The 12949-nt window shown below is 57.6% G+C and overlaps 3 non-coding genes and 1 pseudogene across 3 annotated transcripts; all 4 read right to left on the reverse strand.

Moving 5' to 3' along the window:
- Positions 1 to 537: 537 nt before the first annotated feature.
- Positions 538 to 728, reverse strand: LOC140205674 (U2 spliceosomal RNA). Its single transcript, XR_011887941.1, has one exon. It is a non-coding gene; the product is annotated as a U2 spliceosomal RNA (small nuclear RNA).
- Positions 729 to 3804: 3076 nt separating this feature from the next.
- Positions 3805 to 3995, reverse strand: LOC140205675 (U2 spliceosomal RNA). The gene has a single exon (XR_011887942.1). It is a non-coding gene; the product is annotated as a U2 spliceosomal RNA (small nuclear RNA).
- Positions 3996 to 7075: 3080 nt separating this feature from the next.
- LOC140205677 (U2 spliceosomal RNA) lies at positions 7076 to 7266 on the reverse strand. Its single transcript, XR_011887944.1, has one exon. It is a non-coding gene; the product is annotated as a U2 spliceosomal RNA (small nuclear RNA).
- A 3084-nt stretch (positions 7267 to 10350) lies between these two features.
- On the reverse strand, positions 10351 to 10558 carry LOC140205608 (U2 spliceosomal RNA; annotated as a pseudogene).
- Positions 10559 to 12949: the final 2391 nt, after the last annotated feature.

Genomic DNA, 12949 nt, shown 5'->3' on the forward strand with positions numbered 1-12949 from the left:
GTCCATCCGTCCGTCCGTCCGTCCGTCCGTCGCGTCCTCCGTTGGCTTCAAGGAGCAGCTGAGAAGCCTGAGCCTGAGAAGTGGAGCGAGTGTGGCGGGACAGAAAAGGTCTTTCGGCCTGCTCCACTTCACTCTGCTTCTGTGCTTGGTGCAGGCAGCAGCCGAGTGAGCAGGCATCAGAATGAGTGCGCCGGTTGAGCAGTTTGCTTCAGGAATGAATGCCAAGGGGCATCTCTCATGAAGTTGCTGCCTTGCCTGCAGCACCTGATCTGGTTGCAGCCCGGATGTGCACTTGATCTTAGCCAAACGGCCCAGATATGATGCCCGTGCTGTTGTTGAGTTGTCTGCACATTGCGTGAGTGAGTGAGTGAGTGAGCTGTATCGACAGACAGACACAGACACAGGAGAGGTGTAGAGCAAGCAGCTCTCCTCTCTCTCCATGTGCGTGCATGCTTGTCTGTGCTGCTGTGCCGCCGCCGCCGCCTGATGGAGCTTTCGTCGTTTTTCTTTTCTTTGCTACTTTGAAATTCCCCAGAAGGGGAGTGCACCGTTCCCAGAGGCACTGCAATACCGGGTCGATGCGTGGAGTGGACGGAGCAAGCCCCTATTCCATCTCCCTGTTCCAAAAATCAATTTAATATATGGTCCCCAGATAAGGGACGTATCAGATATTAAACTGATAAGAACAGATACTACACTTGATCTTAGCCAAAAGGCCGAGAAGCGATGCAGGCGGCCTCTTGAGTCGGCTACATCCTGCCTAGCCTCTGGTGTTTAGATTGAAGCAGGAGGCCTGGCAAAGACCTTGCTGCCCTGGCCCGCTGGCAGCTCTCCCCTAGGTTGTCTGGGATCGGTGGGTGTGCTGGACAGCTGTTGCCTACCTGGTCCGTCCTGAGTGCAACTTGTCAGAGGCTATGTAAAGCTGCCAGTGATCCACCAATCATCTGGGAGTGGGGCCGTACCTACGGGCGCCTACGTCACTGGCACACTGCCTACGTCAAGGCTGCCGGCTTCCTCGGCTGGCTCCCAGGTCGGTCTCAGAGGCTGGCTCAACTTGCACTGCTCTCCTGGTCGTGGGAGGCTGGTCACGCTGTCCTGTCTGCACAAAAGTCTGCAGGGGGAGTGGGAGCAGGCCGCTCGGCCCTTCAAGGGCGTCCCTGCACTCGGCAAAGAGAGCGCGCCTCTCGGCTTTGCGTGCCCCAGCTGGCTGGCGCATCCAGCTGAACGGTCTCCTTCGGAGGCTCTGCCCTCTCCGGGAGGGAGCGAGCGGATGGGACTGCACCGGGCGACAAAGGCAGAGGCCACGTGCGCCGCTCAAGACCGGTTACGAGGTTTGTGGACGTGGCCAAAGTCCGCGGGCAGAAAAGCCTCCTGGCAAGCTTGGGAATAGGAAGATGTCAGCTACAGGTGTGCCTGAGGAGAAACAATGGGTGTGCTCTCCAAGCCGAAGGCTGAAGTGCAGCCATTCACACCTCTGTGCCTTTATTTTGATGTGTGTGGAATTACAATTGTTGAGTGGCTTGAGTTTGTTTCATCTCACAGAAGCTGTAGACTTTGCGTCTGCACAGGCTATCATTGGACACAGTGGTGTCTTCTCCCCTGCTCCCCCACCACCTTTTTTTACCAGGGTGGATGGGGGTGGGTGGGTGTGTGTGTGTGTCTGTCTGTCTCTCTGTGTCTGTCTCTGTCTCTCTCACCCACCGACACAAACACACATGGAATGCTGAGGGATCTGGCAGGGTCGGTCTGTCTCTCTCTCTCACTCACTCAATCTCACACACACACAGAGTCACAGACACACGTGCACACGGGGGTGTGTGGGGGTGGGTGTGTGTGTGTGTTTGTGTGTGTGTGTGTGTCTGTCTCTCTGTGTCTGTCTCTGTCTCTGTCTCTCTCACCCACCGACACAAACACACATGGAATGCTGAGGGATCTGGCAGGGTCTGTCTCTCTCTCTCACTCAATCTCACACACACACAGAGTCACAGACACACGTGCACACGGGGGTGTGTGGAGGTGGGTGGGTGTGTGTGTGTGTGTGTGTGTGTGTCTGTCTGTCTCTCTGTCTCTGTCTCTGTCTCTCTCACCCACCGACACAAACACACATGGAATGCTGAGGGATCTGGCAGGGTCTGTCTCTCTCTCTCTCACTCACTCACTCACTCACTCACTCACTCACTCACTCACTCAATCTCTCTCTCTCACACACACACACACACACACAGAGTCACAGACACACGTGCACACGGAGTGCTGAGGGATCTGCCAAGCTGTACAGAGGGCAGTAAAGGGAGAAGGGCCGAGGCCCTTCATTATGCCTCTGTGCTGACGCCTGAGCAGACTGACTGGTTTTGCAGCGGGGTGGGTGCACGGATGTAGAAACAGGAGGGAGGGCACGGCAGGAGGGAAATGTGTCGCGGGCTGACGGCGGCCCTGTGCCCCACTGCTCTGCAGGTGCGTTTTTGGCCGGCATGGCTCAGTGGTGGAGTGGGTGGGCGCGTGTGCGCGCCGTGGAAGGAAAGGGGTACTGATTATGCCTTGGTTGTGAAACAGGAAACGGATCGGCGAAATGCCTGCCGGAGGGAGGCACAGTGCCGTGCGTGAAGCAGGGGCACGTGGACGGATGTGGCAATTGTGGAGACGTGCGCCAAAGCTGGACGCCGAGTAGGTAGGTGTAAGCATGAGACGTTTGAGTGATCTTGGGGTTTGGGACGTGATTCTGAGCGAGGCTAGAGATGCACTGCACTGCCGATGTATATTGGGGAGGTCTGAGTGGGTGGAGTGGGGGGTTGTGCCTCTGCCTTACCTTGAACGGTGGGCGGGGCTTTGGGCCTGGGGCAGGCAGACGCATCAGAGGAGGCCAGGAGGCCAGGCCAGGCCAGGCCAGGGCAGGGCAGGTAGGCAGAGTTTTGCTGATGCTATGGCTAGGTGGTGATGCTTGTAGCTGGTCTGTCTGTCTGGGCAGGAGAGCAGCAGTCTTGGCAGTCTGGTGCAGGCGGGGAGGATGCAGGGTGCAGGAGCACCGGGCCCTGTTGTGCCGGCGGCGGCGGCGCCCCGTTGCTCTGTAGCCGGGCTCCATCGGATGCCTCCCTCCCTTCCTTCCTTCCTCCCTCCCGTCCGCGTGCCCTGGCTGCTGGCACACTTGAACGAGCCTGCCTGTCCGACAGGCTGGCTGGCTGCTGGTGAAATTGCAGCAGAGCCAGTGACTCGATATCGTTCGTTCCTTCCTTCCTTCCTTCCTTCCTTCCTTCCTTCCTTCCTTCGCCCGCCCGTCCATCCGTCCGTCCGTCCGTCCGTCGCGTCCTCCGTTGGCTTCAAGGAGCAGCTGAGAAGCCTGAGCCTGAGAAGTGGAGCGAGTGTGGCGGGACAGAAAAGGTCTTTCGGCCTGCTCCACTTCACTCTGCTTCTGTGCTTGGTGCAGGCAGCAGCCGAGTGAGCAGGCATCAGAATGAGTGCGCCGGTTGAGCAGTTTGCTTCAGGAATGAATGCCAAGGGGCATCTCTCATGAAGTTGCTGCCTTGCCTGCAGCACCTGATCTGGTTGCAGCCCGGATGTGCACTTGATCTTAGCCAAACGGCCCAGATATGATGCCCGTGCTGTTGTTGAGTTGTCTGCACATTGCGTGAGTGAGTGAGTGAGTGAGCTGTATCGACAGACAGACACAGACACAGGAGAGGTGTAGAGCAAGCAGCTCTCCTCTCTCTCCATGTGCGTGCATGCTTGTCTGTGCTGCTGTGCCGCCGCCGCCGCCTGATGGAGCTTTCGTCGTTTTTCTTTTCTTTGCTACTTTGAAATTCCCCAGAAGGGGAGTGCACCGTTCCCAGAGGCACTGCAATACCGGGTCGATGCGTGGAGTGGACGGAGCAAGCCCCTATTCCATCTCCCTGTTCCAAAAATCAATTTAATATATGGTCCCCAGATAAGGGACGTATCAGATATTAAACTGATAAGAACAGATACTACACTTGATCTTAGCCAAAAGGCCGAGAAGCGATGCAGGCGGCCTCTTGAGTCGGCTACATCCTGCCTAGCCTCTGGTGTTTAGATTGAAGCAGGAGGCCTGGCAAAGACCTTGCTGCCCTGGCCCGCTGGCAGCTCTCCCCTAGGTTGTCTGGGATCGGTGGGTGTGCTGGACAGCTGTTGCCTACCTGGTCCGTCCTGAGTGCAACTTGTCAGAGGCTATGTAAAGCTGCCAGTGATCCACCAATCATCTGGGAGTGGGGCCGTACCTACGGGCGCCTACGTCACTGGCACACTGCCTACGTCAAGGCTGCCGGCTTCCTCGGCTGGCTCCCAGGTCGGTCTCAGAGGCTGGCTCAACTTGCACTGCTCTCCTGGTCGTGGGAGGCTGGTCACGCTGTCCTGTCTGCACAAAAGTCTGCAGGGGGAGTGGGAGCAGGCCGCTCGGCCCTTCAAGGGCGTCCCTGCACTCGGCAAAGAGAGCGCGCCTCTCGGCTTTGCGTGCCCCAGCTGGCTGGCGCATCCAGCTGAACGGTCTCCTTCGGAGGCTCTGCCCTCTCCGGGAGGGAGCGAGCGGATGGGACTGCACCGGGCGACAAAGGCAGAGGCCACGTGCGCCGCTCAAGACCGGTTACGAGGTTTGTGGACGTGGCCAAAGTCCGCGGGCAGAAAAGCCTCCTGGCAAGCTTGGGAATAGGAAGATGTCAGCTACAGGTGTGCCTGAGGAGAAACAATGGGTGTGCTCTCCAAGCCGAAGGCTGAAGTGCAGCCATTCACACCTCTGTGCCTTTATTTTGATGTGTGTGGAATTACAATTGTTGAGTGGCTTGAGTTTGTTTCATCTCACAGAAGCTGTAGACTTTGCGTCTGCACAGGCTATCATTGGACACAGTGGTGTCTTCTCCCCTGCTCCCCCACCACCTTTTTTTACCAGGGTGGATGGGGGTGGGTGGGTGTGTGTGTGTGTCTGTCTGTCTCTCTGTGTCTGTCTCTGTCTCTCTCACCCACCGACACAAACACACATGGAATGCTGAGGGATCTGGCAGGGTCGGTCTGTCTCTCTCTCTCACTCACTCAATCTCACACACACACAGAGTCACAGACACACGTGCACACGGGGGTGTGTGGGGGTGGGTGTGTGTGTGTGTTTGTGTGTGTGTGTGTGTCTGTCTCTCTGTGTCTGTCTCTGTCTCTGTCTCTCTCACCCACCGACACAAACACACATGGAATGCTGAGGGATCTGGCAGGGTCTGTCTCTCTCTCTCACTCAATCTCACACACACACAGAGTCACAGACACACGTGCACACGGGGGTGTGTGGGGGTGGGTGTGTGTGTGTGTTTGTGTGTGTGTGTGTGTCTGTCTCTCTGTGTCTGTCTCTGTCTCTGTCTCTCTCACCCACCGACACAAACACACATGGAATGCTGAGGGATCTGGCAGGGTCTGTCTCTCTCTCTCTCACTCACTCACTCACTCACTCACTCACTCACTCACTCACTCAATCTCTCTCTCTCACACACACACACACACACACAGAGTCACAGACACACGTGCACACGGAGTGCTGAGGGATCTGCCAAGCTGTACAGAGGGCAGTAAAGGGAGAAGGGCCGAGGCCCTTCATTATGCCTCTGTGCTGACGCCTGAGCAGACTGACTGGTTTTGCAGCGGGGTGGGTGCACGGATGTAGAAACAGGAGGGAGGGCACGGCAGGAGGGAAATGTGTCGCGGGCTGACGGCGGCCCTGTGCCCCACTGCTCTGCAGGTGCGTTTTTGGCCGGCATGGCTCAGTGGTGGAGTGGGTGGGCGCGTGTGCGCGCCGTGGAAGGAAAGGGGTACTGATTATGCCTTGGTTGTGAAACAGGAAACGGATCGGCGAAATGCCTGCCGGAGGGAGGCACAGTGCCGTGCGTGAAGCAGGGGCACGTGGACGGATGTGGCAATTGTGGAGACGTGCGCCAAAGCTGGACGCCGAGTAGGTAGGTGTAAGCATGAGACGTTTGAGTGATCTTGGGGTTTGGGACGTGATTCTGAGCGAGGCTAGAGATGCACTGCACTGCCGATGTATATTGGGGAGGTCTGAGTGGGTGGAGTGGGGGGTTGTGCCTCTGCCTTACCTTGAACGGTGGGCGGGGCTTTGGGCCTGGGGCAGGCAGACGCATCAGAGGAGGCCAGGAGGCCAGGCCAGGCCAGGCCAGGGCAGGGCAGGTAGGCAGAGTTTTGCTGATGCTATGGCTAGGTGGTGATGCTTGTAGCTGGTCTGTCTGTCTGGGCAGGAGAGCAGCAGTCTTGGCAGTCTGGTGCAGGCGGGGAGGATGCAGGGTGCAGGAGCACCGGGCCCTGTTGTGCCGGCGGCGGCGGCGCCCCGTTGCTCTGTAGCCGGGCTCCATCGGATGCCTCCCTCCCTTCCTTCCTTCCTCCCTCCCGTCCGCGTGCCCTGGCTGCTGGCACACTTGAACGAGCCTGCCTGTCCGACAGGCTGGCTGGCTGCTGGTGAAATTGCAGCAGAGCCAGTGACTCGATATCGTTCGTTCCTTCCTTCCTTCCTTCCTTCCTTCCTTCCTTCCTTCCTTCGCCCGCCCGTCCATCCGTCCGTCCGTCCGTCCGTCGCGTCCTCCGTTGGCTTCAAGGAGCAGCTGAGAAGCCTGAGCCTGAGAAGTGGAGCGAGTGTGGCGGGACAGAAAAGGTCTTTCGGCCTGCTCCACTTCACTCTGCTTCTGTGCTTGGTGCAGGCAGCAGCCGAGTGAGCAGGCATCAGAATGAGTGCGCCGGTTGAGCAGTTTGCTTCAGGAATGAATGCCAAGGGGCATCTCTCATGAAGTTGCTGCCTTGCCTGCAGCACCTGATCTGGTTGCAGCCCGGATGTGCACTTGATCTTAGCCAAACGGCCCAGATATGATGCCCGTGCTGTTGTTGAGTTGTCTGCACATTGCGTGAGTGAGTGAGTGAGTGAGCTGTATCGACAGACAGACACAGACACAGGAGAGGTGTAGAGCAAGCAGCTCTCCTCTCTCTCCATGTGCGTGCATGCTTGTCTGTGCTGCTGTGCCGCCGCCGCCGCCTGATGGAGCTTTCGTCGTTTTTCTTTTCTTTGCTACTTTGAAATTCCCCAGAAGGGGAGTGCACCGTTCCCAGAGGCACTGCAATACCGGGTCGATGCGTGGAGTGGACGGAGCAAGCCCCTATTCCATCTCCCTGTTCCAAAAATCAATTTAATATATGGTCCCCAGATAAGGGACGTATCAGATATTAAACTGATAAGAACAGATACTACACTTGATCTTAGCCAAAAGGCCGAGAAGCGATGCAGGCGGCCTCTTGAGTCGGCTACATCCTGCCTAGCCTCTGGTGTTTAGATTGAAGCAGGAGGCCTGGCAAAGACCTTGCTGCCCTGGCCCGCTGGCAGCTCTCCCCTAGGTTGTCTGGGATCGGTGGGTGTGCTGGACAGCTGTTGCCTACCTGGTCCGTCCTGAGTGCAACTTGTCAGAGGCTATGTAAAGCTGCCAGTGATCCACCAATCATCTGGGAGTGGGGCCGTACCTACGGGCGCCTACGTCACTGGCACACTGCCTACGTCAAGGCTGCCGGCTTCCTCGGCTGGCTCCCAGGTCGGTCTCAGAGGCTGGCTCAACTTGCACTGCTCTCCTGGTCGTGGGAGGCTGGTCACGCTGTCCTGTCTGCACAAAAGTCTGCAGGGGGAGTGGGAGCAGGCCGCTCGGCCCTTCAAGGGCGTCCCTGCACTCGGCAAAGAGAGCGCGCCTCTCGGCTTTGCGTGCCCCAGCTGGCTGGCGCATCCAGCTGAACGGTCTCCTTCGGAGGCTCTGCCCTCTCCGGGAGGGAGCGAGCGGATGGGACTGCACCGGGCGACAAAGGCAGAGGCCACGTGCGCCGCTCAAGACCGGTTACGAGGTTTGTGGACGTGGCCAAAGTCCGCGGGCAGAAAAGCCTCCTGGCAAGCTTGGGAATAGGAAGATGTCAGCTACAGGTGTGCCTGAGGAGAAACAATGGGTGTGCTCTCCAAGCCGAAGGCTGAAGTGCAGCCATTCACACCTCTGTGCCTTTATTTTGATGTGTGTGGAATTACAATTGTTGAGTGGCTTGAGTTTGTTTCATCTCACAGAAGCTGTAGACTTTGCGTCTGCACAGGCTATCATTGGACACAGTGGTGTCTTCTCCCCTGCTCCCCCACCACCTTTTTTTACCAGGGTGGATGGGGGTGGGTGGGTGTGTGTGTGTGTCTGTCTGTCTCTCTGTGTCTGTCTCTGTCTCTCTCACCCACCGACACAAACACACATGGAATGCTGAGGGATCTGGCAGGGTCGGTCTGTCTCTCTCTCTCACTCACTCAATCTCACACACACACAGAGTCACAGACACACGTGCACACGGGGGTGTGTGGGGGTGGGTGTGTGTGTGTGTTTGTGTGTGTGTGTGTGTCTGTCTCTCTGTGTCTGTCTCTGTCTCTGTCTCTCTCACCCACCGACACAAACACACATGGAATGCTGAGGGATCTGGCAGGGTCTGTCTCTCTCTCTCACTCAATCTCACACACACACAGAGTCACAGACACACGTGCACACGGGGGTGTGTGGAGGTGGGTGGGTGTGTGTGTGTGTGTGTGTGTGTGTCTGTCTGTCTCTCTGTCTCTGTCTCTGTCTCTCTCACCCACCGACACAAACACACATGGAATGCTGAGGGATCTGGCAGGGTCTGTCTCTCTCTCTCTCACTCACTCACTCACTCACTCACTCACTCACTCACTCACTCAATCTCTCTCTCTCACACACACACACACACACACAGAGTCACAGACACACGTGCACACGGAGTGCTGAGGGATCTGCCAAGCTGTACAGAGGGCAGTAAAGGGAGAAGGGCCGAGGCCCTTCATTATGCCTCTGTGCTGACGCCTGAGCAGACTGACTGGTTTTGCAGCGGGGTGGGTGCACGGATGTAGAAACAGGAGGGAGGGCACGGCAGGAGGGAAATGTGTCGCGGGCTGACGGCGGCCCTGTGCCCCACTGCTCTGCAGGTGCGTTTTTGGCCGGCATGGCTCAGTGGTGGAGTGGGTGGGCGCGTGTGCGCGCCGTGGAAGGAAAGGGGTACTGATTATGCCTTGGTTGTGAAACAGGAAACGGATCGGCGAAATGCCTGCCGGAGGGAGGCACAGTGCCGTGCGTGAAGCAGGGGCACGTGGACGGATGTGGCAATTGTGGAGACGTGCGCCAAAGCTGGACGCCGAGTAGGTAGGTGTAAGCATGAGACGTTTGAGTGATCTTGGGGTTTGGGACGTGATTCTGAGCGAGGCTAGAGATGCACTGCACTGCCGATGTATATTGGGGAGGTCTGAGTGGGTGGAGTGGGGGGTTGTGCCTCTGCCTTACCTTGAACGGTGGGCGGGGCTTTGGGCCTGGGGCAGGCAGACGCATCAGAGGAGGCCAGGAGGCCAGGCCAGGCCAGGCCAGGGCAGGGCAGGTAGGCAGAGTTTTGCTGATGCTATGGCTAGGTGGTGATGCTTGTAGCTGGTCTGTCTGTCTGGGCAGGAGAGCAGCAGTCTTGGCAGTCTGGTGCAGGCGGGGAGGATGCAGGGTGCAGGAGCACCGGGCCCTGTTGTGCCGGCGGCGGCGGCGCCCCGTTGCTCTGTAGCCGGGCTCCATCGGATGCCTCCCTCCCTTCCTTCCTTCCTCCCTCCCGTCCGCGTGCCCTGGCTGCTGGCACACTTGAACGAGCCTGCCTGTCCGACAGGCTGGCTGGCTGCTGGTGAAATTGCAGCAGAGCCAGTGACTCGATATCGTTCGTTCCTTCCTTCCTTCCTTCCTTCCTTCCTTCCTTCCTTCCTTCCTTCCTTCGCCCGCCCGTCCATCCGTCCGTCCGTCCGTCCGTCGCGTCCTCCGTTGGCTTCAAGGAGCAGCTGAGAAGCCTGAGCCTGAGAAGTGGAGCGAGTGTGGCGGGACAGAAAAGGTCTTTCGGCCTGCTCCACTTCACTCTGCTTCTGTGCTTGGTGCAGGCAGCAGCCGAGTGAGCAGGCATCAGAATGAGTGCGCCGGTTGAGCAGTTTGCTTCAGGAATGAATGCCAAGGGGCATCTCTCATGAAGTTGCTGCCTTGCCTGCAGCACCTGATCTGGTTGCAGCCCGGATGTGCACTTGATCTTAGCCAAACGGCCCAGATATGATGCCCGTGCTGTTGTTGAGTTGTCTGCACATTGCGTGAGTGAGTGAGTGAGTGAGCTGTATCGACAGACAGACACAGACACAGGAGAGGTGTAGAGCAAGCAGCTCTCCTCTCTCTCCATGTGCGTGCATGCTTGTCTGTGCTGCTGTGCCGCCGCCGCCGCCTGATGGAGCTTTCGTCGTTTTTCTTTTCTTTGCTACTTTGAAATTCCCCAGAAGGGGAGTGCACCGTTCCCAGAGGCACTGCAATACCGGGTCGATGCGTGGAGTGGACGGAGCAAGCCCCTATTCCATCTCCCTGTTCCAAAAATCAATTTAATATATGGTCCCCAGATAAGGGACGTATCAGATATTAAACTGATAAGAACAGATTTTTTTTTTTTTTTTTTTTTTATTTCAAAATATACTTTATTCAAAAATAAATATATACAATAAACCATTCAATAACTTTTCATCCTTTACATACGTTTCCATTATACTCAGTAAAATACCCGTGTTTATAGCCACCCACGTGGCACTCCAGTAGTTCAGCTTAGCATCTCATTGTTGAGGGGTATACTCCTCGCCCACCGACCCCTCCCACTCCCACGGGTGGAGAAACCTATACTGTGGTCCTTCCCCACCGGGCCCTTGCGGTGGCTGCACCAAGTTTCAGTGCGTCCCTCAGCACGTACTCCTGCAGCCGAGAGTGTGCCAGTCGGCAGCATTCTCCCACGGACATCTCCATGTGCTGGTAGATGATCAAGTTTCGGGCTGACCAAAGAGCGTCTTTCACCGAGTTGATGATCTGCCAGCAGCACCGGATGTTGGTCTCCGTGTGCGTCCCCGGGAACAGCCCGTAGATCAGAGAGTCCTCTGTCACGCAGCTGCTGGGGATGAAACGTGACACTAGCCCGTCCATCCTCCTCCACACCCTCTTTGCGAACTGGCAGTGTGCAAAGAGGTGGGTCACAGACTCCTCCTCACTGCAGTCCTCCCGTGGGCAGTGGGGTGCGGAGACGACGTTCCGGGCGTACAGGAGGGCTCTGACTGGGAGGGCCCCTCTCACCGCCAGCCAGGCGAGGTCTTGGTGCCTGTTGGTGAGATCTGGCGATGAGGCATTTTGCCAGATGAACTGGACAGTCTGCTCAGGGAACCACCCCACTGTGTCCATCACGTCCTTCTCCTGCAGTGCCTGCAGGACACTTCGTGCCGACCACTGCCTGATGGCCTTGTGGTCAAAGGCGTTCTCCTGGAAGAACTTTGCTACGTGGGATAGGTATGCCGGCAACGACCAGCTGACTGGGGCGTTGCGCGGGAGTGGGGCCAGACCCATCCTTCGCAGCCAGGGCGACAAGTAGAACCTGGGCACATAGTGGTACTTGGTGCCCACATACCTGGGCTCTACACACAACCTGATGCAGCCACATACGAAGCTGGCCATCAGGGTGAGGGCGACATTGGGGACGTTCTTGCCCCCGTTGTCCAGGGACTTGTGCATGGCGGTCCGTCTCACCCGCTCCATCTTGGATCCCCAGACGAATCTGAAGACAGCCCGGGTGATTTCCGAGCTGTAGGAGCGGGGGACGGGCCAGACCTGCGCCAAGTACAGCAGCCCTGAGAGCACCTCACACCTGATGACCAGGTTCTTGCCCGTTATCGACAGGGAGCGCCCTCCCCACAGTCCCAGTTTCTGTTTCACCTTGGCAGTCCGCTCCTGCCAGTTCTTGTTGCACGCCTCAGCCCCTCCGAACCAGATCCCCAACACCTTCACGTGGTCAGACCTGATGGTGAAGGGGACGCTGGATCGGTCGGGCCAGTTGCCAAAGAGCATGGCTTCGCTCTTCGTGCGGTTGACCCTGGCCCCCGACGCTAGCTCGAACTGTTCGCAGGTGCCAATCAACCTGCGAACTGACCTCGGATCAGAGCAGAAGACGGCGACGTCGTCCATGTACAGGGAGGTTTTCACTTGGGTCCCTCCACTGCCTGGCAGCGTCACCCCTCTTATGCCCTCATCCCTCCTGATGGCTTCCACAAAGGGTTCTATGCAGCAGACAAACAAGACAGGGGAGAGGGGGCAGCCCTGCCTGACTCCAGACCTGATGGGGAAGCTGTCTGTTTCCCACCCGTTGACCTGGACTGCACTACGGATGTCTGTGTAGAGCAGTCTGATCCAATTCCGGATTCCCTCCCCAAATCCCATTTTGGAGAGCACGTCCGCCATGTACGTGTGCGATATCCTGTCGAAGGCTTTCTCCTGGTCCAAGCTGACCAGGCAGGCGTCCACCCCCCTGTCCTGCACGTAGGCGATGGTGTCCCTCAGCAGCGCGAGGCTGTCTGAGATCTTCCTGCCCGGTACAGCACAGGTTTGGTCCGGGTGGATCACCTGTCCCAGAGCAGACTTGACCCTGTTGGCGATAGCCTTGGACAGGATCTTGTAGTCCACATTCAGGAGAGAGATGGGTCTCCAATTCCTGATGTCCTCCCTTTCCCCCTTCTGCTTGTAGATGAGGGTGATGATGCCCTTCCTCATGGACTCAGACATACTGCCGGCCAGAAGCATAGCGTTGTACACTTCCAGCAGGTCTGGGCCCATCCAGTTCCACAGAGCCGAGTACAACTCGGCCGGTAAGCCGTCGCTTCCGGGAGTCTTACCCGACCCGAAGGAACGGATGGAGCCTGTCAGCTCGTCCAGGGTCAGTGGCCGATCCAGACTCTCCCGCTTGCCGTCGTCTAAGACCTGCGTGATAGACGACAGGAAGTTGTGGGAGGCTGTGGATTCTGTGGCCTTTTCGTCGTACAGACCGGCATAGAAAGACTTGCAGATCCTCAGTATGT

Source organism: Mobula birostris, chromosome 11 (genome assembly GCF_030028105.1).
Source record: "Mobula birostris isolate sMobBir1 chromosome 11, sMobBir1.hap1, whole genome shotgun sequence".
In the NCBI taxonomy this organism is placed as follows: Eukaryota; Metazoa; Chordata; class Chondrichthyes; order Myliobatiformes; family Myliobatidae; genus Mobula; species Mobula birostris.